The 27,633-nt window shown below is 39.1% G+C and overlaps 1 protein-coding gene across 4 annotated transcripts in view; it reads right to left on the reverse strand.

Moving 5' to 3' along the window:
* The window catches only part of MPPED2 (metallophosphoesterase domain containing 2), a 206,576-nt gene extending 180,348 nt beyond the window's left edge, over positions 1–26,228 (reverse strand). For 2 of the 4 annotated variants that reach the window (XM_064512887.1, XM_064512886.1), the window contains exons 1-6: positions 25,647–26,219; positions 24,161–24,262; positions 7,812–7,944; positions 4,886–5,064; positions 4,188–4,297; positions 3,051–3,122 (exon numbers count right to left, since the gene is read on the reverse strand). The gene's annotated coding sequence lies outside the window, so the exon portion shown is untranslated. The other 2 variants (XM_064512889.1, XM_026122166.2) reach the window with 2 other exon arrangements.
* Positions 26,229–27,633: the final 1,405 nt, after the last annotated feature.

Here is a 27,633-nt window from a genome sequence, read left to right on the forward strand (position 1 = left end):
CAACTCTATCCTGTACAACAGGACAGTGAACTGGAATTGCCCTTTCAAAGCAGCAGCCACGGGAGCTGATAGGAGCCATGAGAGGTGACAGAAAGGGAACAAGACATGTACAAGGACAAAATCCATCCTCATCTGGAATGAGGCCAGACCCTAACTACGCTTGTCTCCCAGGCACTATCTGCATGAGGGCTCAGCCTTTTCCAGAGCAGCTCCAGCACTACTCTTGTGCACACCCAGCTCCCTGGAACAGCAATTCAAACTGCTGCCGGTGCACCACAGCTCCCAGGACCCTCACACACAAGTAACATATGGTGATTTCCAAAAGGAGGATAGGAACTCTTTCATCCATCTATTTGTCCATCCTTTCCCTATCATCTCTTTCATAAGAAAGGCAAAGTCCAAATAAGGCGCAGTTACAAAAAAGGTCGTCTCTCCTCTGCTTTCATACAGGCTCTCTTTTCTTGCTGCCAGCACGGTTTAAATACAAGTGTTAGACCTATTTCAGCAATAGATGGCATAACCTCCTGTCAGTAGGCTTAGAATGAAACATGCCCTTAAACAAATGAAGGGAGAAATCTTCCCTAGGAACTAAAAAATTGTTCAGACTCAAACTACACTTTCCAGTGCCTTCAGCCCCATAAATGAGGAATTCCAGTTCATTCAGGCCTTTTTTTAGCAAAACCCAATGTGTTTTACATAAATTTCAGGGGGAAGGAATCGTGAAACAATTCCATGCCACAAACATGCATACTACTTCCAGCAAATCAGACTTCCTAATAAATACTTAGGAAGAAAATAACATCTGAAAAAATGAGCAATGTTTAACACAAGACCAAATCTTCATTGACTTTGCAATCACACAAAGCTACTATAACTTTATTAAGTTAGTGGGGTTATTCCTGAGTTATACATGAAACAAATAAAAGAAGAAACCCTTAATTTGCCGTTGTAAGGACAGCATATGTACCATCCTAGTTTAAACAGATTAGGGAGTCTGCCTAGTTTTTCCAAGAAGGTTAAAAACAATTTCTTAAGCAGCTAAGAGCCTGAAACATCAGAACCATAGAAATGTTGACCAAAAGGATAATTTAAATTCAAAAATTGAAGATTATTATATTCCTTTGTTATATTCCTATTGTTGCCAACAAGAGAGTACTTTACACGACTTTGGTATGCCTCATACACAAAGTAGGTAAATTCAATAACCCCCCATCTGGATTTCTAAATACATCTTGGGCCTGTTACATGCAGCAGCAGTTACAGAACGCAGACTTTGGCTGGGAATTGGGTAGAAGAAGATGTAAATCATTTAAATGAACATGTGGAAAAATAGAGGCAGTGCCAGAAAAAGTTACTGCTGGATCTCATTTCCAAAGTCTACCAAGGTGCATTAAAAGGAAACACTGCAACACAGAAATTCTCACAGTTGATGTTGGAAAAAAAACAGGCAAAATTAATTCTTAGTAAAGCAGTAGTGAAATTAAACTAGGCTAAGATTTAGCCCAATATCTTGTCAATTTGTTAGCATCAAAGCAATGACTATATAAAATACATGTGTCTGGTGCCATCCTACACACACATCTAGGGACTGCATGGAACATTATGGATTGTTTCATTACTTTTTGATGATTTCGTAGACAGGTGAAGTAACAGCTGCAGTCAGGATGTAGAACTGATAATCACTTCCCCCTAGTCTCTGTATCATAACTTAGTGTTTGCAATAGGTCAATGGTCACAGTACATAATTTCCAAAAATGTCTATTTGTATTCTTGGGTACCTTGAAAGAACTCTGTTTTCATACACTGAGCGTTAACTACTTTCTAAAATTTCAGGCACATAAGGGTATTTCAAGGCAATGCTTATACTGGTTGTCATCTTCTAACTTGAGGAAATTCTCAGCAGTGTCTGACAGACTTGTTACCATCCTTGTGTTTTGTCATTTTTCTTAGAGTGACCCTTCTTCCTGCAAAAATTGTTAACCTTTAAAATGCTTAAAGTCAAAACAGCCCAAATGGAAATTGCAGGAAAAGGAAGTAGTAATTGAATTTGTTGTGTAAAATTGTCCTTCCATTCTGCACAGTTACATTTGAATGAAAATCCCTTATTATTCCTGCAGTTTGAGAAGGTAATGCTTACTTCTGGTGTACAAGTTGCTTTATGTGAATTATGTACCTTGGCATGACAGTCTAAAAGTATTGTTACTCTATTTAGCTAGAAACATAAAAGATTGTTATTGGCAAAAATATATGAATTATTTCTACATTCAGATTAAAACCTATATCTTGTCTCTGAATGGAATGATTTGGTAAAAAGTTACAAGTTAAAACACCTAGAAGGACATGGAGAATGATGGACATGAAGGAGGATGACACAAACAAAATGCCCATCCTCAGTAAGTTCAGTCACAGTTCATCATATCATACCAGAGCCCCTGTTTCAATAATCTATTCTTGTGCTGTGCATGGAACAAGGAGCTTTGAAGCAACCTCTTGCGTTAATTTTGCATGAAAACACCATCTGGCCCTGAACAACTATCTAGGCTATGGATCTGTTATAGCCTAGATATGGTCAACGTGATATTGAAAGGTCAAAGAAGGGTCTAATTATATGCCTTAGTACTTAGAGGCCATGGTCACTGGAGCATGAACATAATCACTCAGGCCAAACAAGACTCATTTATAATTTTAATTATCAGTGAATCAGACATCTCTCAAAGAGTTGTTCCATGTAAAATAATTATGATTGTTGCTCAAAATAACTGTCTTGCCGTGTTTGTCTCTAAAATAACCCCTTGACATACCCTCAGATAATTCCCTGTTCGTGTACTTGGAATTCATCAATCTTCTCAACCAAGGCATATTAACGTATTTGGAGTACTATACAATTACACACAAAAAAATATGTTACAAAAATATCACTGAATTTGCAAAAATTCAGAATTCCAAAACTGAGAAATATCAGAGTAAGACTAACTGTAAAATTCAATACATTCCCTTGTGCGTAATGATGTAACAAGTCAATTAAAATCTGTTTTGTACAAGTCTCTCACCTCATTCATTGCACATGATGGAGCAGTTCTGGGGAGGGAGCAGACCTGTAGAATAAGAAACTTCCACTTCAGCTGTTGAAAAAAAATGAAAGTTGTGTTTTCAAAGAGGCAGCATGATACAAAAAGACAGATATGTCAGCTGATAAGCTGACCTGGAAAGTGTGCACCACCTCTTCGCCTGCCATGTATGCTATGTGATGCTACACAAATCAGTGAGATCACTCCCCCCCCCCCCCCCCACAGATGGTCACTATATTTTCCATTTTCTCTTTGTCAGTGCTTGACTTCAGACATGGGGTTTGATTTACAGAAGTGTGAATACAGTTCTGCAAACAGAGCACTTACAGAAGTGACCTCAATGCAAGCTAAGCTTTCAACATACAAAGTGTTGGTTGGCACCAAGTATTCTAAAGATGATGTCCTAGGCTTCTCACATGCAGCATCCCAAAATCAGCACAGGGGCTCCCAGCTGTCCTGGAACAATGCTTGTCAGCACTGTCTCTGCTCCCTACCATCCCTCAACTCCTGCCTGTTTGCCTTTCCCACTGGATGCTCTCTGTGCTCCCTACTGCACCCCAAGCATTGCCAGCTAACCACCTGGGAAAGACCACAGCTCACAGAGGCCTAATAGCATGATCGGAGCTATTACTGCTGCCAAAGAGGACCACTGGAGCAACAGTCACTGCTGGAGGCATAGCCGTGTTAGGTAACGCAGCTGTAAGCATCATGAGAAAGCCCTTAATTGCAGGGTAAGATACGAGTAGTAGGGAGTAAGGTAAACATTAAGTAATACATAAAGTACTATAAGAGGTATATACTTACACAAGCTATAAGGGCCCTGGGTGTACAGTGTTAAAATAAGCTACTATGACTGTAAAAAACAACAATAAAAAAATCCCGTACCACTATTCTGAAAAAAATACCTTGATTTGCTTCTCTTTTGAATACAGTGATCACCTGGATTATTTATAAGACACTCCAGTCTGTTTTGGTGTTCAGCTAGCATTAATGTCACTATACCTGTCAATTTGTTGTGTGTAATTAAAAGTCCAGGAAGCGCTTATCTGCATTTTCTCTGTATTTATGATATTTTATGTACTACTCCCTTCTTTGCACAATGAGCACAGTATTACTCACCCACTTGTCTATTGGACGTTTGGAGATCTGTGAAGAGAGATTTCTCACAGCCGCTGTCACAACAATGTCTGGGCTCTTGCCCCTCCAAATAATCTCAGCTGGGTCACAATCTGGAACAAAACTTTATCAGGTCAGCTTCCTGGGGAGCTTCCAGCTGAACTGTCAGCCCGGCTGCCCTCTCTAAGCCCAACTGCCCTCTACACCTGCCCTCTGCCAGGTTTCTGCTGTGGCCTGATTGCACTTCAGACAGCACATCCTGCACAGGGTGCAGCTGGCTCCTGCTTAATGCCTAGGTTACTGACTGCTTTCCATCAAAGGCTCTCAAGGGCCCCCTTACAGCCTAAACCAGTAAAAGAAAATAGTCTACAGTTCAGCAAGTGACATGCACTGATATTTAACTGACATGAACTTCAAGTGGACTATTCACTACCCTAGAGTTAAGAATGCGCCTGGTATTTTGCTGAACCTGGACATTAACAGGGAGAGTACTTCTACTACCAAGCTAAAATGGCTCCATTTCCCACTACCTTATATCCATTACACACCATTTCACTACCACTAAACCCAGCAGTTGCATAACACCAAACTGGAATAATCTAAACTGTGTCTACCCTATGAATTAGATGTGCTGAAATCTGCTCAGACATTCAGAGAACTCCACAGTCCTGGTCATCCCATGACCAGGTTTGGTGACCTACCGTACTTCCTCTCCCTTCTTGCTCAGACACCTCAGTTTCCTTCCAGAGGAGAGCAGGACCCATGGGAGATGAGATGTGCTCAGGTCAGATCTGACAGAGTGTCAGGAGAAGTCTTGACATCCACAGCCTGGATGCACAGCCAACATCACCGTCACGGAGCACTGCTGAATATACTCACCCTGCAGCATAGACACAATCGTAGTGACTATAGTTCTAAGCACCATACATAGTTTGCTTGTAAAATAGGCTTTTAACAGTAATAAATGATTAGCATCAGAATTTAAGCCTCAGGAACACTTTTTCCACTTGGTTTCAGTGTAGTATTGAATTGGAAAACAAAAAATTTATGCCTAACACATTTGACTGAGTTTAACAATACTACGTTTCATGAGGCCTTTGTTACATTTCAAACGTGCATAGGTTAACACAGATTTCTCCCATGTTTATAAAGGACTGGATAAAAAAAGAACAGATAGTTGTATCGTCAAAGGAGTTGAAGTAAAAGGCAGAACTAGAATCAAAGAAACTTACTAAACAGAAAAAGGTAATAAATTGGATCATTTGCTTCTATATTTATGCTTTCAATCATTAATCAAATCCATTTCCATTTCTAATTTTACAATTTTTCTTTTCTTTTGACCTTTAATAAAATGTTTCAATTGATCAGGGTAATAAAAATATGAATTATATGAGCTGGCACAGACAAAGAAAGACTGTTGAGTAATCTGTGTTCCAGCTATAACAAGGAAAATGTCTGTGATTAAATATGGGCTAAAAGATACCTGAAAAAAATCCAAGTATCCTATATTTCTTACTGAAGAATTTAACAAAGAGCAAACATTGTTTTTACCATGAACAGCCAAAATAGTTTGTAGGACAGAAGCTAAAATCATTAAATTGACATATAGCATCTGCTCATTAATATATACATTAAAAAAAACCAAAAAACTTTTGCACAAATAAGAACAGGTTCTCATCTGTTCTTGAAGTTTATTTCAACCAGTCTCCAAGCACAAAATGATTTAGTCTGTTTTATAACGTAAGCACTTAAAATTGTTTTTTCAGGTTTTCTAAGCATCAGTGCAGGAAAATGTTATCTGCAATGTAATCAAAGCAAACTGAGCTTGCCTACCAGTAATATTATTTGTTTCAATAGCTTTCCTTTGAATAGTAAGTATTGATTTTCTACATCAGAACCCTTATACAAAGAGCATTAAAAGACAAATTATATTTCCTATTTCTTCTTCCATCCTATTAAGTATCATTGCTGAAAACTCTAAGAGTACAGTCACTAGAGGTTTAGAAGTTTAAGTTGAATAGATTGACCATTTAAGAGTTCTGGATAAAAATCCATTTTTTAGGATCCTTACTACAAGGCAATGTCACTTCTGCCAGAAAGAATGACTTTTTCCTTGGAAATATGCAATTAGCTAAAATGCACTATTCCATTACTATCTGGCCTCAATTACCTATGTCCCTCAAAGTATTCCTCATAAAAAGAACAGATAGGTGAAGGAATCACAAACAAAGGAAAGAAGAAAAAGCACACAGTGAAAGGTAGCAGGGGACTGATAGAAAGAAGAGGCTGAACAGGGGAAAGAGGATCAAGATCAGAGGTGTGTCGAAGAGGCAAAGCAAGGAGCTGAGTGAGTACCTGGAGGCAGTGAGACGAGCTAGGCGGTGTTGGAAGGGAGCAGGAAGATTGAGGAAGCAAGAGAAAGGCCACGGGAATGTTAGGGAAGGTGACAAAGGGAATTATCGTTACCAGAAAATAAGTTTTATATAGATTCATCACTTCAAAAGACTTCTCAAGAAGGAGAAATTCATAATGACAGGTAGTTCAAAACTTCTCTTACTCTTTCAGCCACAGCCATGGATTGCTATAGCTATCAATGGCTGCAACAGTCTATGAGGATTTAAGGGCCTCAGTTAGCAACGATCTTCAGCATATCTTTTTCAAGTAATAATAGCAACTTTTTGACTTCCAAAATTTTAAATATTTTCCTAAAGAATTCTAAGGTGCTAGAGAGCTAGTAATGAGCCAAATTCAGTGTGTGTGTGTGTGTGTGTGTGTGTGTGTGTGTGTGTGTGTGTGTGTGTGTGTGTGTGTGTGTGTGCGCGCGTGCGTGTGTGTGTAATGAGAACAAAGATTAGGGTCAAAGTTTTAAATTTAAACTTACTTACATTATCGTGCTTGTTATTGTTAGCTGAAGTTCATTCTTCTCTTCAGTAGTTGGATTTCCATGATACTATGATAATTTTAGCCCACTGTTACTCTTACATCAGCATATTTTAATTAGAGTTAATAGAGCTATATAGCAAAGATTCATCTGCATGCTCGTTACAGCATTGTTGCCACCATTTAATTGAACAAAGAATGACTCTGGAGTACCCCTAGTGATAACGACTGCAACAGGATCACTAAAGAGATGTGAGCTAACATGTTGTCTTTGCATTCTTCCCACACATTTGGGACTAGATGTGTCCAATAAAAGACACAGAACTCCATAAAGAAAACAATAATATTTAACTTCTAGGCTTCAGATCCCAAGGAGGGAATTCAGATTTCAATGTCTGATGCCTACAATGCATGGAGGGACTCGGTATTTCAGAGTGGGATTCAAAACAACCAGTGCACTGAAGTCCAGAGAAAATGACTTAAATGCCTGCTCTCTCCAAAGCTAACACCTTTATTCAGAGACGTAGACAAGTGCCAGCACAGAGAATACTGGACCTTCTTCTAAGGATAGGCTCTTGTATCTATTCTTTATGAAAATTGATTGGGATTTTGTTTTATTTTTGTGTGTTTTTTTTTTTAATGTGACTGGAGAATGAGGTGGTGCTTGCACTCTTCACCTTCATACACTATCGTAACACTCATACCTTTGCTTAGGGTGTAAAACGCCAGGCCCAATGCCTTCCTTACCTGACAAGGTTCAAGTCTACGTTTCCCAGCTCCAAGGAAACAGCCTTTCACCCAGGGTATGTACCAAGGTAGAAGGAGATTCCTGTTATTCCTCCTGTTAAGCTTGCACTATTATGCAGAAAGGAGTACAGACCTAAGGGGAAAAGCATGTGAAGGAATAAGCATGACCAGTCTTGTATATAGGGTACTTTGCCTCTAGAGGAGTTCTGGAGTAGGATCTCAATTCTTGAGCCTATTTGGGGATAGCTTCTACTCTAGTGGCTGTTTTCTGTAAAATGCATGAACTGTCCTGGGAAGAGATAATAGAGGCTCTTTCCTAACAGTCTTGTACACGGACTACCCCACCACCTCAACCATTCAGCTGCTCCATCAAGGCAGATCATAACATTGTTCACGCTCTGTAAATTTCAGGCTTTCCTTTATATTACTGTACTTATTTCTCTATTTTACAATTCACTCTCTTTTAGGGACTAACAAGTTTTAGTCACTGTTAGCTCAGCAGGGCAGAGGCTGCCCACAGAAGAACTTCCTCCTTTGTGTTACTGGAGCAAAGTGTCTGAAAACACTGCCTAACAATATGATATGGGGACCAGAAGTTTCAGAAGAAAACAACCATGTTTTAGGAAAAAAAAGAAAAAGAAAAAAAGGAGAAAATCTGATGAAAGGAGAACAACTAAGATGAAAACTTCACTCCTAGCTTAAGCAAAATCTAAGAGGTAGTTTTGATTACTACACTGTGTTGGAGTATCAGCACCAGTTGCTGAAGGCTCTGGATTAACAAAAGAATACTCAAACAAAAAGCATATTAAGCCAAAGTGCACATTTTTATTTAATTAGAGGTAAAACAGAAAGAACAGTAATAGGTCAATAGTAATGACTTATTACTTCCTTTATGTGGCACATTTACAATAAATGGTAATTTACCATTAAAGAGATGTATTAAATTTTTTTTCTGCTAAAGAAATTAATGTTAGTCATGTTGAGAAAGTGAGTGCTCTCCATTTCCAGTTTGAGGATTTGCATTCAGCAATTCAATCTGAAGATATTACAGATCTCATTCCCCCTTTAGCAATGCAGGAAGAATTAAAGCATAACCATGTATGACATCATTCCAGCTGTATGCTGATGGGCTACAGATCGTTTCATCTCTGCTATTTGAAAAACATTCTACTTTCCAGTCATTAGACTTGCTAAATGGATTCACCTGCCTTATCCTTGGAATCATTAAAAAAAAATCTTTGGCACACAAAAGCCTTGCTTTAGTTTTATTCTCATAGCTGAGGTAGTATTACTTCTTAAAAATAGCTAAAAATCATTTTTCACTTTACTACTTTGGGGAAAAAATCTGCATCTACATTTCCTGCTCTTGTTTTTGATCTAGGCATATTTCAAAGTTCCTGATTAACAAAACACACACAACATGAGTTTCTAGACAAAACTTGTCATTACCATGGGATTGTATTATGCTTTGGTACCTTAAGTAAGTGCCTGTTAGTCTAATCCAAAGAAGAGAGGATCAGTTTACTGATCTCAAGTCTACCTCTGGTAACTTCCTTAATTATATGGCATTCAAAGATAGAGAGCTACTATTTAACACTTCTTCCAGTCACTGGAAAATACCAGACAATTTGTGTGTTCATTATGGTGGCACTCTTAACTTCATACTCATTTAAAAGCTTCAGCTCTACAGGTGGGATTTTCAAAGCTGTCTCTAGGTCATTAATTTCTAATTGGACACCCCAACCCTCTCGGCAAGCTTTGCAAATCTCATCCCAAATATTCAATATTCTACTTCCTACTAACGTGGTCTGCAATAGAGTTGACAGGACAAAACATTCAGCAACTGCAGAGAGACTGCTGTTAATGTGGGAAGGGAAAGGGAAAGAATAAGTGATATAGCCTAGTCTTCATATCATGATTATTTCCTACTCTGTGACGAGTGAAAGCGACCAAAGTGACGGAGGTGAGGGGGAACCTTCACAAAAACCAAACCAAACCCAACCCAGCATCCAGAAGTTCATACACCTCTTGAAAACAGAACAGATTCAATAGTGCTGCGCTTGGCTTAGATGTATACTCAAAATAAGTTTAAAATAATACAGTCCAGATGGCAAAAAAACAGTCTAAGAGCATACTGAAATATTATATAATGCCATAATGCAAAGTATTCAATAAAACCCAAAATAAATAATTAAGCTATCATTATAAATTTAACCTTTATGAATCATTACAAATTTAACACACAATACTTGAAATGCATAAAACATGGATTTAAAACAGTATCTGGAAACTTAAATATCACATCCTATTGGGTTAAGTATGTTATAATTACTAATTACACATAAGATTAGAAGATTTCATTCAGGATGTACATCAACCTGAGTGACCTAATGAAATGGAGAGAATTAATTATATTAAATCTAAGGCAACAGCAGGAAAAATGCAGTGAAACATTTGGAAGAATCTCACCAATTCAAAATTGTAAGTAATTTGAAATTTACCTCTCCCGACATACCAAAAAGGGGGAGGAGGGAAGGTAATCTAATCTGGATCATCCTTACTTTAAATATGGGCATGCAAATGATTGAGTTTTCTAGTTAGAGGGAAAAAAAAGATCACTCCTTTAAGATTTTAATTATTAGTTTCTCTCTCTCTGAGTTTCCTGCCTTCCGGAGCAGTTATAGAACTGGGTAATAATACCTTTGTGGAGCCTCGGCAAAGTAAAATGCTCTTAATCACCCTGAAGCAGAAGATGTTTTAATATGTCACATTAAAAAAATAAAAGTTTTGAAATCTGGGTGTTCATTCAGTGTAATCAGAAGGATGCAGCTAGCTCTCTCTCTTATGGTTCAACCTATTTATTTTACCTGCTGCTCTGAGACCTGACACAGTTTAGTACCATCGTTCTTGAAAAGTCTACAGAAGACCTGACCCTGAAAGACACTAATCACCCACTGGCATTGATGAGGTAGCAGTAATATGTTTGACGTTACACTGGGCAACGGAGCACAACAAACAGCAATACTGGCAAAGTAAAAGGCAGGAATGAGCACGGCTACAAAAACCTACATTTGAGAATGCAAACCAACAGCTATGTATGGCAAAACCACACAACCACTTAAGGCTTATCGCTGTAGGATGCTTACTGCAATACTCCAAATAATTATATTTTCATACATATAACCTACAGATTATTTTAAGTGACAAAGAACCTCCCAACAACAGCCTCTAATCAGCATTAATGCAGGTTATACAAAAGTTTACCGAAGAGTCATAAATTCCCAATAGTTGCTAGGTTCAAATTTTCTAGTATCTTCCTTTCCTCTGCCTTGAATTTTGTGCAAGTCACCTGGTGATATGGATTATACATGCAAAAACACAGTAATTATAAATTCTCAAGTAAATTTTTTCTTTGAAACAGCCTGATTTTTTTTTTTTTTTTGGTAATAGGTGTGTCTAATACAATCAGGACTTTAGTACAATATCTGTCGAGCAAGTTCAGGTTTCCCTACTTTCATAACATCACAGCTGACTCCTGTTACGGTCTTGTAGATTACATACTTCTCATTTAGTCTGATTGGAACTGTTAATCTGAAATATTTAAAAATTAATAAACTCTATCCAATAGCTGACTTGTAAGTCGGCACATGCTTCCTGTAAAGATACAGTGTAATACATCTTGGATATTACAAAATGCATTTTGTATTTTGAGCATCACTAGGATATGCATTTGCTGCTTTTTTGTTTTATAAAGTCACTGTGTATGCATTAAAGAAAGCTCTTCACAAGGAAGGAGTTCAGGCTATGTAGGGAAGGGACAGCATGAACTGAACAGGTGAAATTCCTGGGTAAGGTCAGCATCAGGATTTTAAATGTATGCACAGTTCTCTCTGTGACTTTGTCCAAAGAGTTGGTTCAGACTCAATTTTACATTCTCCATGTTTCAAGCTGTGGCAACCCAGTAACACTGAGACTGACTGTATTGAGACATTCTTTGAATACCTCCCACTAATAAAATGCATTAATGAAAAGAGGTTTGTATTCCAGGATATCAACAGCCAGTTAAATTCTTGCCTTTTTTAAAGATGCACTGATACCATAATTCATATAAAACTCTGAAGTTGCATCCAAAACCAGACACCATTTTTTTAAAAATCCTGGTGATGATTCTGTAGCACTGGAAATCAATTAGGCAGACTGATTACACACGTTGCTTTGATCCCATGTTTCACTAAAAGGGATAGAGCAACCAGTTATGCTGGACCATCACCGTGACATTCAAAAGGTGAACAACAGTCATCACCATCTAATCAAAGTAATTTATCTTTCCTATTTTAATACTACAATTTTGAGTTGTGAACAAAATGGACATGATCTCCAAACATACATTTCTTCTAGCAAATAAGGATTATCCTGCATTGCATTACAGCTACTGAATTAGAGGTACATGACCTCTGTATGACAATTATTCTTTACCTGAGTAAAGTACAACTATCAAGAGGATACTATGGATGCAGCCAATGCCCAGGAAATTCTAAGTAGTCAGAGCTGCCGTTCTCCACTTCTCACTAACGACACAGTCCTGTATACAGATTCCAAGTCTCTAATCACTATTTCTAACATTTACACTACTGTCCAGTTCTTAATATTAGGCTAGCCTTTCAAAATTTTAATGCAAATTTGGAAACGAGAGTGAGAAGCAACTGGTTAAAAACTGAAAACTAGGGTGAGAAATTACTTTGTTATTACTTGCTCTGAATGACTGAATATACTCTCACAATATGGAATTAAATTAATTTTCAATTCAGTTTTTCTAATTAAAATAGATAAACTGCTGCAGTCAGAAGAATCTCTGAACATTTTAAAGAAAGTGAGGCTGGCACTTTAGAGGAAAGAAGCAATGGTATTTTAAGTTAATTCATTGCAGTGTAAAACATTATGCCATCCAGGAAGAAGCCATACTTAACTCATCCATAAACTGAGCAACCAAACTGATTCGATTGCAACTGTAAGACGAAGCTGGCCATGGTCTATTGTGCATTATGCATATTCATACACTACTTGTACCAGGGCTGATCCACACGCAGGACACTCCACATCCCTGGCATTCTCACATAGCATGGGAAACTGATTTTATACAATCATGGGATATGCACCATCAGTGATGATGGTCTCACTGCAATGATACTTCCCCCAGTCATTCATGAAGTACACTATTTTAGGGGTAACTTTAACCCAGCACTTCACTGTTTGTATTAAAGTGGAGGCAGCCACTCGAAGGGCAATCCCACTTTCCCTACTTCAGAGAGCAGAAATGCTTTACAGCTGCCATTGTAGTATTTTGAATGAAGAAATCCTTGGAGGTCTTTCACATTATCCTTAGTAACAGGAAAGGGGAAGGAAGGAGGAAACACCACACTGTGGATCAGTGATGACACAGGCAAAGCCTGGACTCCTTTTCTGTTGCTGCTGATGTTCACGCACTGAGGTGTAGGAGGCTGCCAAAAAACTGCGCCTCTTGGTCCCAGCCCATGCCCCGACATTGCACTGAACTCACCCCGAACAGTTACTCTCCGATTATATACAATTTTCCGCAGAGATAAAAAGGCAATTCAAATCTAAAGGCCTATGACCATACAGCATTTTGTACCAAAAAGTGTAATCTTGTAATCAATACACTATTTAATGCGCAGCCCTGGAAGAAAGGGTGGTGGTGTTTAGTTCAGGAGATAAGGTTTGCTGCTGTCTTTCAGCTCCATGGAAATAGGCAGGACTTGAACGTTAGCGCACAACAATCCTGTCTGATGGTCGTGGCATCTTGGATTCATCAAAAGCAACTACAGAAAACTGCAGGTGAGGTAACCCTTGAAAACAGAACATAAGCACACCAGTCCATCCAGACATCCACATCCTGGGACGCGAAGGGAATTTATTATCACACTTGCCACAGCACTGCCAATGATACATGAAAAGTCCTAGCCAGCACAGAGGAACTGAGAAACTAAAAAAAAGAATTGTTTGGCAGAACTAGAAAGATAAGTGTGCTCCTTATAATTTCTACTATGAAAGTATCTTTATGTAGGAACAACATTTATGGACTTTCTAGCTTTAAAAGAACTCAGAGAAAAAAATAGGATAGCATCTATTGAATACTGTTGGTTTAAAGAGACTATTTCAAACTTAATTACATTACTAATGCATTCCCTTCATCTCATGATGTTCTATTAGGTAAACGTAACTTTCTTTTAAGTGAAACATCTAATACTACCATCTCTCTTGCATTTAATTAGACAAGAAGGAATTAGAAGCCAGCTAGATAAAACCAGAAACCAAGAGTAACAATAACTGGAAATCATTACACATCCAGAAATTGTGTATTTAAGTAAGCTGCTACCTTTGTCCTCCTTTCTACTCATACTCATCACCACTGGTGGAGGCAGAACAGGGGATAACACAGATGATAGCTTTAGCACAACATAACAACAGACCTGAAACAGAGATTTAAATAGGAAAGTGTCTCATGAAGCAATAGAAGGCTTCTGAAGAATCTGAAGAAACTAGACAAATTAGAAACGTGCAAAGTTACTACAGGTGACAAATACAATCTGAAACACGGAGGGAAGAAGTGAATGACCAACACAGAAAGAAAGCTAGCTATCAGAGAACCGTATTTACTTCCTCATGAGCTCTTCCAAGTCCCATTAGCACGGTTTAAGTAGTTGGTTGGTGCTGGCCATCTTCTGCTGGAGGTTGCTACATTTCTCTCGGAAAAGGCAAAATTGGTGACGTGTCCATTCTTCAATCTCCAGTTCAGAGCCAGGCACATTATAATGTAAACCACTATTGATTTCAGTTCACTTTAATACCCTGGACTGTGAACTGTGGTGGTTGAGGGCTCCAATTCATAATCCCTGTCAGATTTAGCCGCCAGAGCTAAATCCACAGAGGTTATGAATAAGAGACCCTTAGAAATCATTTCAAAGTGAAATATGATCCAAATAGGCAGGTACGATTTGAGTATATATACACCAAATCACAAGGTAAATTATAAACTAGCTCTTCTCCTAAGATGGACAGAGACATTTTAATTGAATAGATACCACAATGAACTGGAAGTTCAAATACTGTGATATGAAACTGCTGCCTGAGTGGCAGAGAGAGAAATGAAAGTGAGGCAGTCAGCTGCAATACCAGCACTTTCCATTTGTTGGGCACTCATTCTGATCTCTGCATTGCAACATTCCAGCCCTTCAGGGAAGTGATCTATTTTAAAAGATCACTCTCCCCTCATCTCCTCAGAAAAAAAACAAAAGTAAGCCTGGTCAGTTCACTAATCCAGTTTTCTGGACAGTTCCCCCAGTACAGTGCAATGTGGGTGGACAGGATTGCCAGAAGTACTGCTGCTAAAAAGTCTGTGACATGTAAACGTTGCACAAACTGGCTGTGGGACCTTTGGCATTTTGCCTTTTTGTGCTTTTGCTTCCCAAGCCTACTGCTCCTTAGATCATAACCTTCTCATAATCTTCTATTTATACCTACCCTCCAAACTACAATGGTTCAGTTTCTTGGCTGAGACCTAAAACTGTTTTAAAGACAAGTGTTTAACAACCAAATTACCAATATATGAAACACTGCTAGGATTCATTTGTCCAGATTTAAATGTCTAAAAAGTCTACTTAAGGATGAAATGAATCACAGTACAGATTCATTCTTTCTACTGACAGAAGTCCACAGTCTAGACATCTAGCCCAAAGGTAGCTACTTATCTACCTATTGACAGCTCCAATATGAGATTAACTCTACCCCAAGACACTAGAAGAACAACTAGGAGTAAAGGAAAAAATAATAAGGCCATTAGATTAACTGTAAAAGAAACTCCTTCTATATGAAAAATTAAGGTGCCATAAGGAAGCCTCTGCACAGAGAGGAAAACTAGATGATTTAGCAGACTTTTCCCACCTCGAAGTCTTACTCTCATTACCACCTCAAATAGTAACAACAGCCAGTTTATGCTGCATCGTGTCACCCAGAAACACTTCAAGTATTACACGACTGACCAGAAAGACTCAAAACCAGCTGCATGCCTAGACTACTTTTGTCATTTAAAGTACTGAATGAAGATTAAAACAATGTGATTCTATCGAAAGGAGAAAACAGCCAGTCGTAACTCCATTTTATTTGCATTTATTTTTGCAACATTTTATACAGTCTAAACTTTGGCAGGCAAGCACTGTTGTCACGTACACAGAAATACTTGTTGTAAGAAAAAAGCATGTGCAAGCACTCTCCATGTGCCCTTAAAATGTGTTTAAGCGTCCAAAATGCAAGCTGCAGCAACATACGCATACAGGAAAGCCAGGGACACGCCCAGTGCATAGCCTTGGGGAACCTGGTAATTCATAGGGGCAATATCAGAAGATGACATATTTACAGTGACACAGTGGCACCACTGAGGCAAATACTAATGAAACAATGTCAGAACAGCACCCACAAGGCTCAGGATCTTCCACAAGTATTTTAAGAGAAACCTATGATCTCTCCTATCAAAAGCCACAGGAAGATCAGTAAGAATTAAAATTGACAATGTGCTAGAATCCACCTACTATAAAGCAGAAGGTCACTACAAATCCTCATTAAAGCTGTCTCACTGCTTTGGCCTGATTGAAATTTTTCAAACAGTGTATTATTACCATGAAGGTAAGGGCCGCAGTTGCCCTGCCACAACCTTTTCCAGGACCTTTGCTAGGAAAGGTAGATTTGAAATAAGGTGGATATGTGAGAAATTGCCTGAGGACAGCAAAAGGCTGCTTAATCAACTGCTCCAATCTCCAGCAAAGAAGAAACTCTTACAGATGCCAAAGAAGTGCTAATGATAGATATTATAAAAGGGAACTGCTACAGTATATCTTCCAAGCACTGCTACAAAAGCCTTGCTGGCAAAAGATCAAGAAAACAGGTTGCAAGTGCAGGACTCTATCTATAATAAAAGTACAATGTCACAGCTTTAAAATCCATAAGCTATGCTGAAGTACATAGTTCAGAATCCCAATGACCCAGCTGGAACTGAAGCTGCTGAAAGCCTTGATATTTAACCACCACAGGGAAAGAAAAAAAAACCAAAAAGCCTCTCTCATCTCCGCACATTTCCCCTCTCCACTGGACTTTATGCTGGGAATCCCAGCAGCCCAGATTGCTTCCCCATAATCAGTTGGTTTCCACTGTCATCACTGGAAAACTTCAGCAGATGTTAATAGCAGAGAATATTCAACTGTAATAGAAAGGTAACAGAACAAAAGAAAAACAAAACAAAACAAAAACATCAAACCTGCCATGGACACGTAAAACAACGGGACATGCTAGCAGCTGCATTTGTGAAGGATGCGGTGGTGATAGCACCTGAGATTCCCTGGACTTTGAGACAATGTTTTAGTGGTGATAGAGCCATTCATTTACAAAAGTATAGTAAACCCCTCCCAACCCCTCTATTTCTGTTGCCATATCTTCACTTACTGTGCTGTGTTTCTTTTCGCTCACCACAATTGTTGTGGTTCTTTTTGTCCCCTGCCCAGCCAGAAGGACTTTCAGTTTAAAGTTTTTATAATTTTGATTTAAGAGAAAAACTTAACAAAGCAAAAGTTAACTCTCTATGAACATAGAGTTTACATCTCCTTTGTAATAAAATATGCTCTATATCAATGAAAGATTTAAAGACATACAAAGATATTTAAAGGCATGCACTTAGGAAATGAAAGTACACATAGCTCCAGCTATGTATTATAGCTACACCAAAGCTTTGTTTTGCTTGCTTTTTAAACATCAGCCTTGCCCTAATTTAGTCAGAGATAAATCAGAGCACAGCTTAAAACAGATCAGTGAGAGAGAACAAAATAAAAGAAAACCTAGAATCAGGCTTCATCCTTAAGTCTGAAGAAAGCTAAAAACCTGATAAAGTAGCCACCTTTTCAGGTCACAAGCCAGAAAGCCAATCTGGAAGTGTTATCAGATAGTTACTCCTTCAGTTCCAGAAAAGGCTGCCACAACCCAATCCCAGCCAAACACCTCCCTCCCGTCCCAGAGTCCCCCACACCCTCAAAAAGCAAGGATGATAAAGGAGCAGTATTTCATTACTACCCATTGGGTTAAGTCTTGATGAGGATTGGTCCACGTCTTTGACAACCTCACTTTCTTTTCTTTTTTTTTTTTTTTTTTTTTTTTTTTTTTTGAACGTTACTGTTACAAGTATTTTATGCTCCACAAGTTAATACAATGATTTTTGCTTTTCTCCTTTTTAATCTTAGGACTTCACTTAAACAACGTTTGGCTCAGAAGAAAATGCTTCTTAGGTTCATGTGAGCTTCCCAAGAAACCAGACAACAGACTAACCTTTCAGTTGGCAAGCTCTGTGCACTGAAAGTTTTGTGCCTTGTTTTTTAGGTGTTCTGTTTTAGGGTGGAGTATGGTTATCCCATTTCAGCTTTTGCTTTTTCCCTATTATCTTGTTTTGTTGCCATCAACTGTTTTTCCGGTTCCAGGCTGAAGCGAGCAAACCACTTCCTAGAGGCATTTTAATTGTGCCAAAGTTAGATCGAATTTCATCTTACTAAACATTTTCTTTCAGAAATGGTATCCATATCACTATCATATATTAGTAACATTACTGTTGAAGCATGGAAAGTGGCTGTATGCAGACACAATCCTACAGGAAAGCTATTGGTAAAGGAATGTGTGCTCAAATTCAAGTCTTGAAATGGACTAGTGAGAATATACTTAAATATTTAAAGTAGAAATAGTGGTGCCCAGGAGAGGTGTGACCATGAATGTCTTTAGAGGAGCAAGCAGATGCAAGGAGAGAGAGAGGGAGGGAAAGGCAAGGCACTAATACTTCATATATAGACAAAGCCCAGCAACCACTGACTTCACTATGAAAAATGGTTAAGTTCTTCCTAAAGCCTCTTGTGAGATTATTACTGAATGGACAACAGGGGAACCAACAGTGGAAGAGGTCATCAGTGCCATATGAAGAGGAAATGTGGAAAAGCAAATAACAGCTGAAAACAATGACCCATATTTCAATTCTTGGCTATCTCCAATATTAACATAGAAGAAATACAGAAATTGTGGGTCAGATCTGTGACCTAACATATCGTTCTCTCTACAGCAGCAACTGCTGCCAAAAGCTCCAGAACAGATCTGATAAATCCTGTAAGAGAAAGCTGTGATTTCAGGAAACTCTTTTTGTCTTCAGTTTATCCCAACCTATAACTTTGCAGGCACATACCTAAACTCTGTTATAATTCCATACAGTTACCTTATTTATATAAAAAATCCACTTATCTCCCTCTCTCTTGAAAACTCAACAAATCTCTGATTCACCTTTGTAACAGTGAGATGAACAAGCTGTTCAAACATTACATAAAAAGTATCTATCTATCTAGTGAAGGTGGAAAATTATAAGAAAATATCCCCTTCTAGCATCAACCTTACTTATATCAATAACTAACAGTCATTTTACCTAAAGAGAGCATAAAAAGTGTTGTTATATCAATGCAAGTAGCAAATTCTGATCTGCATATTTTACACCAGTTCTATCTTTGCTTTACACAGATGTAAAGCAATAAAGACTTCATTATTTAGTCCATAACAAAACAAAGGGCAGTGGCATTTCTTACTCTGTTATCTCTTTGCCTTCCAATAGCAGCTTGCTTATTTCACGTTGACTGTAAACAACGCTAAGCGTTCTCCAACTGAACTCCCTCAGTCTACTTGTGAAATCAGTGATGTACTATTTGGATGTTACAGAACTGTTGTCATGTTTGGGCTCCTTCAGGGCTAGTAGCAACAGGTAGGTGGAATACTAGACTATTAAAAATGCACTAACAAAAACTTTTAAACACTTTCTTGTAACCTGACTTCCTGCAGACTTGAACCAAGCAAAATATAGAAATACATCACTTTTGTGCTGAATACAGTGACTGGAGGTGTGATTGGTACACAAAGCACACAGTAGGAATGCTGTAAACTCTTTTTTTTCTGAAATGGAGATGGTCTGGCATCTAGACTTCTGAAACTTCACTACAGAGTTATAAAAAACCCAACAGAGCTCTCACACAGAGCCAAGTCCCTATTTCAGTTCAACTGGTCTGGACATGAGGAACACAAGGATACTACAAATAAAGCTGAAAAAACCCCAATAGGTATCTTCAAATTCTTGTCATGGGAAGAATATCCCATGTTAAGTATGTAAAATGCAATTTCTCTACCTGTGGTTTCAGTTCAGCTATTCTATACTTGACCAGAACTTATCATATTTTGTTTTGAATTCATTCATTCATTAGGAGTTTTTGGCAAAAGAACTAGCCTGCGGTCCTTTTCTGATGGTGTTTGAAGTTCCTTAAAGTTTCTTCTATTTATACAACCTCAGTGTTAACATTGTGAAAAATGCAGGACAAGAGAGGGATTCATTCTTGCATCAATATATGTTTTGATAAGCAAGATAAAGAAATCTAGTTACATTGTCTATCAGCAGAATATATTTTCATGTGTTTGTAAATTGCAAGCCAAACTAGAGCAAAGACATTGCTTGCCTGGAAGGTTACCAAATACATTTTACTTGAAGTAGCAAAGTACATCAATAATATTTCTTCAAGTCTTCTATTTCTCACTTGATAGTGATCACTTTACTTATTCTGCATCTGTTTCATCTTTGTAAAGCACATACAGACCCAAAATAAGCTCCTACTTTCGCACGACATTTGCGCATATGTTGAACTTCAGTACCAGTAAGTTCAGCTGGATTGTTCATACGCTCAAACACAACTACCCTTCTGATTTCTGAATTCAGACATAAGCAACAGTATAATCATGAACAAGCTATCACTGAGCACATACTGTTCCTGTTCATTGCAACTGAGACCAATGGTTCACATTGACTCTGTCACCTTCTCACTGCTTTTGCAAGTAGCTAAGCACCCCTTGTCTGTACAGAATCACAAGGCAGATACTAAAACACCCCCAACTAAAGACGCATTTTGTATGATGCCACACAGTGAATGGCAGGAACATTTTGTTGTAACATTGAAAAACTCTGTCAGAAGTGTCTAGGGCTATGTAAAAGAAATGCTTAAGACAAACGCTTAAAACGAATAAAAGAGCAAAGGAACCACCATAACGGACAAGACCAATTCAACATTCTTCCTCCAACAACAAACAGTATGAGATGCCACAGATGAATAGGCAACAAACCCTGACCTGGGCAACAAAAGGGCAGCCTAAGTATAGTGAAAATCTCGTTGTATCCTCAGTATTTAAAGGTTGGCTTTTATTTGAAGCACAGGAGTTTCTCTCTGTTCTTTTCAATCCTGAGACATGCCTGACTGGATTCTTCTATGCTTCACAAATGAATAGGGAGGCTTATATTAGTTATGGAAAAAAGGCTCAAACAGAGGGAAAACTAGTGCATATTTGAGAAGAAAAAAGCTGATTAAGAATATTACAAAGTTCATGCCAAGCAGCAGCAAGAACTACATGATCTTGGTAACAGGTATTTTCAACCTCAGGTCAAGGATACTTGCTATATACTCTATCGATATACTGTTAACCATGATTGATTTGGTCCTGTGACAGATAATCTATTATGTACTTATACTCCAACACTACTAAATCAAAGATAGTTTGCCTAGCAGAACAAAATGACACAAAATAGGAGAAGGCACAAAGACAAACGTGCAGCTTTCTTTTAATCCAAACTTATCCTTCTATAAAGGAAAGAAAACAACATATAGCAAAAACTTCAACAATAAGCAAATTTGCATTAGTTCTGGAGGGATGGAAAATGAGAATACTGTAAATAAAAATATATACAGATAGAAGAGAAGTAATAGAAGTTCTAGCAAAGTATCTGAGAGAGCTGCAAATAAACTAAATAAAAAGAAGAGAGGTGGGGGGAAAGTAAACTTGTATTCACCAGGTGAATAGAACCAGGATCATCGTTTCTCATCAGCTCCAGCAAAAAGGAAAAAAGGTTAGATTATCTTGGACTATCAATTATCATTGAGTACATGCTTTTATATTATCGCTTGGTATAGACTTGCAACTTTCACCTCAATCTCTTTGATATTCTTTCCTCATTTGATGCCAATGTCTGCCTATAGACAAGATGCTTAGAGACAGCATATTCTTGCTGTATGTATTCTAACACTGATATCCTAAAGCTAGAGTGCTGAGTGCCTCATGCCAACACGATCCACCAGCTGATGAAAATTGAGTGTATTCACCCTCTTTCATCATTCACTCTTAACACTCTGATGTCTGTAACATCAGTAGCCTGTGCTAGTAATAGCCAACACATTTTTGTGAAGCAAGTGATATCCATTACTCTGTCATCCAGATATCCTTTGTTGACTGAAGCCAGGCAGACTGATCAAACATAAAGAAACAATAGAGAACATAAAATATATAAATAAATAGACAGGTACCCTGCATAAGTATATAGCATTAACTTAAACCCATAACTCAACACTCTGCTGAATGGCATCCATCTTCCAAGACAAACATATTTTTATACCAGATTATGAAATAGCACCCATTGCCCTGAGATGGGTAAAAGTGTGACAGACAAAAAGCCATAGAACTGTAAAGGTATCTGCAGTGAGAGATCAAGGCATGGCCCCAGATCAGAAGCACGGAAGAGACTTTCCATCCACTTCTACCTCTCCCAGGACTAAAGGGCTGTGCCACTGTTAATCTGCCTCTGAGCTGGACTGTCCTTTGCAAATCAACCAATACCTTTCACAGCTGCACATATCCATTTTTGGCTGTACTGAAAGCACTTGATTGCTATGCAGGGGTGTAGAGGGCTATTGAATAAAATCTTCCCCTCAGGCTTTTTCTTTTAAAAGCCTAAATGGCATGGGCCAAAACTAATTTCCTCATCTGACCACATCTAGCAAGAATAGCTCAGCCATGTACAGAAGCTGTGGAATATCTGACAAGGACAAAAATCCTTGGAGAACAGTGAAATATTCGACTGGAGATTGTGTTCATCCCCCTCTCCATTTAATATTAACTCTCTCAGCAAGAATGTGGGACAAAAATAAATGGGTCACCCAGCATCACAGAGTAAAAAAAAAAAAAAAAGAAAAAAAAGAAAAGTATGTGTTGTGACATGGTCAAGGTACAATATATATGAATTCAACTCTTAAGTTATTTTACCAAAGCTGAGTAGCCTGCACATACATTGGTGTTTGCTTAGCTTTATTCTTCCTTTTCATTCAGAGTATACATAACATACTTTTTTTTTTTTTTTAATAAAGGAAGTGTACTGGAGTCGTGTGTAATTTTTATGTTCAAGCTTTGCAATGTGCCATCAAAGCAAAGAGGGAGAAAAAAACACCAGAGTAGTAGTGATGGTGATCTATTTCATTTACGTGCAGCCAGCAGAATCAAATTTACTTCAATTTGAAATGCATTGCCAATCTGAAAAATTTAACACTGACTTCTTTTCCTTCTATTAATAGAGACCATTAATAAGTAACATTTACAGATTCCTTCCAGACTCCACATCATCTCAAATATGTAAAACTCAATATTCTTGCATAGGCTGAACTACAGAAGACCTCTCAAGAAGTACATATGGATCTGACCTTCAGCTTGTATGAACCCAAATGTCTTCAGGGGTTTAATGAAACCATTCTAATTTAACCTGGCTGAGGAGATGGCCCATAGCTTTAAAATATATTTATTTTCATACTAGGACTGACTCTCTGCATAACAACTTTAAGTATTTATCCCATTCTATACATCACTGAATTAAACTTAATAATACCCACGTGAAAGGGGCAAGAATTGTTCTCAATTTATAGACAAAGTGTAAGGAAATTATATGCTTGCTGCAGGTTATACAAGAAGTCAGGACCAGAGCAGAAACAAAGCTTACATTTCCTGACTATGAATCAATCCTGTATCTAATCTTGTATCACTCTTTCCCCTGCTTACAAATAAACCCATGTTGGTTTTGACCATACAGGGACATATCATCAGCTGGTACAAAGGAACATAGCTATTTTGATGTCAACAGAGTTATTCTCCTTTTCACTAGTTGATCTAATCCACAGTTTTACTTATGTGAAAAATAACTAAATGCATGAAAAATAAAAAGCAAAGGTATATTTTTATGGTCAACAATCAATCTAAAATTTCATATAGTTACCAATGAAGCTCACACACAGAGAAAGCTTAAACGACAATATTTTAAATGCAATAAGCTATATAAAATAGCTGTTTTTAAATTTCCCCCCATCTACAAGAAATTAAATTAGGCTTACGAGAAGTACATCAGCGGATGTACTTGCCTCTCAATTCCATAAGAAGGCTTCCTCCTTGGTTGGTTGATTTTTGAAGGGTTCTCATGGAGTGGTGATATCATTTACCCATAGTCAGTAACCTTGGTGTGCCTGAGAGGCAAAGAGAGAGAAGGAAGGTCTTGTCACACCAAGTACAGAGTGATATGAGAAAGACACCTACTCTGTCAACTTTAACAACACAAATGAGTAAAAATATGTGTTTATTTTTTTTAGGAATTGTAAATAGAAGACCAGACCATGCTTCACTCGATGGGAAACACTCATAGAATACAAACAGATCACAGATTATTTCCACGAACTATAACAGGCAGAGAGAAAAAAGAAAGAAAACATGTTAATTAAGAAAACGGAGTGCCTGACTGCCACATAAAGGGAGAATAATCATCTGAGCTCCCTGCCTCATCAGTGTTTCAGCCCAGAAATACATAGACTTCTTTTGGCTTTGTTGATTGTAACAGGGCCATACCCCCAGCCCCAAATATATTATTTTTAAGAAAAGGCTCACATTACTACCAGATGCTTCCTTTTCCAAGAACAAAAACAATGTCACAACAAAAGGCATAACCACTTGGAAGCAAGCCACTTCTTCTGGAACATGCATTTGATGTATGAATATAATCAATCCACAATCAATACCCCAGTCTATCTGTGCCCTCCAGCCTTTCTGCTCTGCAAGTAAAACCATGGAAATAAATATAATTGCTGTATTTTTCATTGTATGCGAATGAGCTAATGAGCTCACATCTGAAACAAATCTAGGTCATGGAAGCTTTAGTGCAACTATATACTGAGATAGAAAAATATTGTCCTCTGGACAACAAGATGACGACAACTTCAACAGAAGAGATGTTAAACCATAAAGTCCTTATTAACAGGTCAGTGGAGTTGCTGCTTACCTGCTTATGTATGCTGTGCACTCTGCCCTCTGCACTTTCACAGCCCATTGGAAGTGCTAACCTCTCAAGCGAATTACATAGTTCACTGCACTAGACTTATGCCAAGGAGTGTATTTTAGGCATGTACTCACCAACTAGAGGAGCAATATTTATGCATTTGGGAACAATTATGATAAATCCAGCAGGGAATTCAAAAACATAACTGACAAGTCAAAAAAGCAAAGTTACATACATGAACTGTAGACTTGTATACTTTAAGTCTTCTAGTTAAGTACAGGCAGGTGTTATCGAGCATCTAACAGCAAAGTATTTCCTCAGGTGAATGCAATAAATCTCTATTGCAATGCTCTACTTTCCCTTACCACTGCACAACTCACTGTAAGTAATGCAAGATTTGTAGGTGCTTACACAAAAGCGAGCAGCTCAGATCATAAATTGGATGCTCATGAACTCTCCAATCAGAAAAAGCTAAAGATTTTTTTCTCTGTGAATGTTCATGTTTACCTATTTGGAAAGTTGTTTGGAAAGACACAGAAACTCACAGTTAAAATTGGCTAAACTTCAGCAGCATAACTTACCTGCAAGACGAAGCAGTCAGCGTCAGTCACTTGGGTCGCAAACCAGATGCGAAACCCTCCCTAGGCTGATACCACCCTGTGTGTCCAACAATGCTTGAGCCTCACTTTATGCTTATAAAGCTAACTGACGACAGAGAGTAAGAACTTGCTGAACACATATTCAGCTTCGCTCCCTGACACACGCTGTCACGCAGGCTGCATTTGTGGGTGCCAGGAGCAGGATGGGGGTCTGGGGTAAGATGGGGGCCAGGGCGGGAGGGGATCTGGGGTGAGAGGGAGTTGGAAGCAGGCTGGGGGCCTGCAGCAGGCAGGGTCTGGGGCGAGAGGGGGCTGGGAGCGGGCCGGGGACGCCCGCGCTCACAGCCGCGGCCTGGGCACAGAGCTGCCGCGGAGGCAGGTCTCCCCCAGCGCCCGGCGGCTCCCGCCGCGGCGGGGCGGCCTGGCAGAGCGCGGGCCGCGGCTCACGGACTGTGCGTGTGTCCGCCCCCGCCCCGCGCTCCGCTCCGCCTCGCCGCGAGGGACCGCCGGGGCGCCAGGGACCGCCGCCTCGGCCGGGGCCGGGGCCGGGGCCGGGGCCGGCTGGGAAAGCGGCGGCGGAGGGCGGGCGAGCGAGCGAGCGAGGCCGCCCGGGCGGCGGGGAGGCCCCGGCCACAGCCGCGGTGCCTGCGGCGCTGCTCGCCGGCGCTGGGCCGCCACCTGGCGGCGGCGGGGCCCCGCGAGGGGAGGGAGACAAGGGGCCCGCAGAAGGCCCGGTTCGAGGGGAAGGCCGCCGGGGCGGGCAGGGCAGGGCAGCGGCTGACTGGAGCTCTCACGCTTTGGAAGTGTTAGTGTTACTCTTTGCCGTATCATCTTCCAGTTTCCCAGAAGAACGGATCCTCTATGGAAAGTTGCAAATTGGTGTTGTTCTTTATGGACTGATGTGACTCCAAACTGCCTTCTGTACAGCTGTATATACCAAGCCATTTCTTTTCTATGTGCACTACAAAGGTGCAAAGACAGAATTTGGCCAGGCTGGAAAAAGATTATCCTAGTTGGGTAAAAGAATTTTTGAACTTCTGAGCTGCCTTGATGGGTTTGCAAAATTAATATACACTTGTGAACTCCTTCCCTACCATTAAAAAAATAGATCTTCGAGGGAGATTTAGGACCCCCAGTTTTTTAACCTTTATCCTGGGATCTTCCTCCAGAGCCCTGTCCTGGAAGCTGCTGATTTGCAGAACCTCTGAAGGGAGTTAAAGGAACTAATCTCTGTCTACTCAGGCATCATTTCTGAAGTTCCCAATTGAAATAGCAAGAATATCACAAGGAATTGGTACAATTTACCAGCTTCTGGCAGGTAACTAGGACTCTAACCAAGAGTTTGCTCTTCTTTTTTTCTTGCAGAAAAAGCCAGTTATGATTGGAAACAAGCTTTAATTGCAGCTTAGAATTAAAGCTACTATACAGGCCAAATAAAATTAAGAATTTCTGTTACATATAGATGTACAAACATGACAAAGATATATAAACCTGTATATTGCACTGACTCCTGTATTTTAACACTGCTCCTGCATTAATCACTGCACTTAAGGGATTTTGAGATGGGATTTTGAGATGTACACTGGTATTTACTGGAAAGTTAGGTAGCTATCCAAAATTTGTTTAACTCATGATTTGGCCTTCAAGCCTTCAAGCTCAGCCAATTCTGTAAGGACATACGCACATGCTTTACGCAGTATGAACGTCTTTCACTGGAACTGCTTCGGGAGTCAGGCCTAAAACCCACAAACCATTAACACACCCTCCTCTCCTTATTTCACCAGGCTGTGTATAGCATTAGTGTATAGTATTAATCAGATCTGTAAGTCTTTTCTGATAGAGGCCCTGATCCTGCATTTGAACCATAATTTTATGAAACACTTGACATCCAGATAGGTACATGCTTAACAGCAAGCTTCTGATCTTCCTGTTCTCACTGACTCATTGGACATGAAGAAATCCAGTACTT

The sequence above is a fragment of the Dromaius novaehollandiae genome, chromosome 5 (assembly GCF_036370855.1).
Source record: "Dromaius novaehollandiae isolate bDroNov1 chromosome 5, bDroNov1.hap1, whole genome shotgun sequence".
NCBI lineage: Eukaryota > Metazoa > Chordata > Aves > Casuariiformes > Dromaiidae > Dromaius > Dromaius novaehollandiae.